The 1,958-nt window shown below is 45.9% G+C and overlaps 1 protein-coding gene and 1 long non-coding RNA gene across 2 annotated transcripts in view; one reads left to right on the top strand and one right to left on the bottom strand.

Annotated features, from left to right (window-relative positions):
* The window catches only part of MAD1L1 (MAD1 mitotic arrest deficient-like 1 (yeast)), a 150,711-nt gene that overhangs the window by 112,606 nt on the left and 36,147 nt on the right, over positions 1 to 1,958 (bottom strand). The window lies entirely within an intron of this gene.
* LOC102258888 overlaps positions 1,618 to 1,958 on the top strand; it is an 11,336-nt gene continuing 10,995 nt past the window's right edge. The window contains exon 1 of the long non-coding RNA XR_314547.2: positions 1,618 to 1,776. This is a non-coding gene — a long non-coding RNA (uncharacterized LOC102258888). The remainder of the gene's footprint in view (positions 1,777 to 1,958) is intronic.

Here is a 1,958-nt window from a genome sequence, read left to right as displayed (position 1 = left end):
ACCCTCGCGGCCCTGCAGAGACTGAGATGCCTGCCGATGCCTGGGATGCAGGCTGCTCTTCTTTTTAAAGAGATGAAATGTATTATACACAGATGTCTTTAGAGAATACATAGGCCTGTCCCCTAGTCCCGTCCTGAGAAGGACAGATCCTCTCAACACTGTGGGCCTTCCCCAGCTCCAGCCCACGGCTCCCCCACCTCAAAGCCAAGCGCCACACCCTGTTCATCGCTGCACTTCGCTAGCGGTGAGGCCCCTCGCGCAGCCCTGCTCCCAGAAGCTGCTGTGTCCATCCGAAACGGGTCTGTTTCTGCCAGTTTCGCACGTTACTGTAATTAAAGAGTCTAATTAAATATTATAGAGGCTGATGAAAAACGTGGGAAGAAAGCCGTGTTTCTATGAGAACAAAGTTGAAGGCTTTGGAATGTCTCAAAGGAAAATCGCCCCCAAATTTCTGATGAAGAAAGCAAGTGACTGTAAAAGTTTCAGAGGGAAAGCTGTAACATTTAGGAGGACTGAGGTGTCCATTTTAAAGAAACAGAGCTAAAATCATGGGTATGTTTTGTGGCTTATGTAGGAAATATAAGATGAAACTCAAGTTAGTGGACTCACAGAAGTTTGCAGCTTGGGAATGATTGTGTATTTGTAATATTTTAAGTTAAAATGTTTGATATATAAACATCTTATTTTCCACTTTATCAAACTTTTAGGATCAATAACATTCTTGATTATTTTACCTAGGAAGCATTTTACTAGTGTATTTTTGCTCCACTTGTAATGCAAATTATTCACATTGTAATACATAGCTAACCATTTAGGAGTAATGTATGACTGTGTGATTGTAAATGGCTCTAGTTACATATTCATGCATTAACTCATCATGGAGTAATTGTTTTCTTTTTAGAAACTTTTTGTATAGTATTTCACTCTGCACTATAAGTTTATAATGCTAAGCTTTAAAAAAATCACTTTCTGAATAGGTGTAGTATTTCCTTGGTACAAACGTTAACGCTGTTATAAAAGGTGCAGCGGCAAATCTGCCCCCCGGCAGGAAGCCGGTGTTGTCTGGCGCAGCCTGGACATCTGTGCCCACATGTGAGCCCGCAGTCACGCTCACTCATTTCCATTTCCTTTAGAAATGGTGGCACAGCACACTCACTTACGTTTCTCTTTTATTTAGCAATGCATTTTGCACACCTTTCCATATAAACATATGAAAAGATTCTTTGGCCCAGCTGGTGTGGCTCAGTGGGTGAGCATTCACCTATGACCTGGAGGTCATGGTTCAATACCCGGTCAGGGCACATGCCTGGGTTCGGGCTCGATCCCCAGTAGGGGTGTGCAGGAGGTAGCCAATCAATGATTCCTTCTCATCACTGATGTTTCCATCTCTCTCTCCCTCTCCGTTCCTCTCTGATATCAATAAAAATATATTTAAAAAATAAAAAGATTCTTTGTGCTTTTCCCTTCATTTAATTTAATTTTTAAGTTACCTTTATTGTTGAAAGCAGGACGGATGTCCCCTTTGTTTGTGGGTTTTGTTTTCCCCATTGACTTCCTCCACCCCGCACCGGCCCCTCCCAGGCCTCACCACTCTCCTGTCTGTGCCCATGGGGTGGAATCAAGCTGGACAGATACTGTTTTGTTCGTTCAATTAACATTCATTGAGAGCCTACTTCCGTGCCAGGCGCGATTCTAGACCCACGGCCAGTGAAAACACGACAAGATACACAGCACCTGCTGCTACGGCGCTTGCGCTGCAGTGAAGCAGGACCACAGGTAAGGAAAGGTAAAATGCAGAGCCTCCGGACGGGTCCGCTGTGAAGGAAAACCATGCGGGGCAGAGTGCCAGGGTCGGGGTCGGGGTGCTGCCTGAAGTAGGGTGCTGGGCGGGCCGGGTGACAGAGCCTGGAAGAGCTGGCAAGGGAGCGGCCGCACAGAGGCCTGGGGAGGAGCCCTCG

Source organism: Myotis brandtii, unplaced genomic scaffold (assembly GCF_000412655.1).
Source record: "Myotis brandtii unplaced genomic scaffold, ASM41265v1 scaffold786, whole genome shotgun sequence".
In the NCBI taxonomy this organism is placed as follows: Eukaryota; Metazoa; Chordata; class Mammalia; order Chiroptera; family Vespertilionidae; genus Myotis; species Myotis brandtii.
The sequence above is the reverse complement of the archived record's forward strand: the minus strand, read 5'-3'. Positions and strand labels throughout refer to the sequence as shown.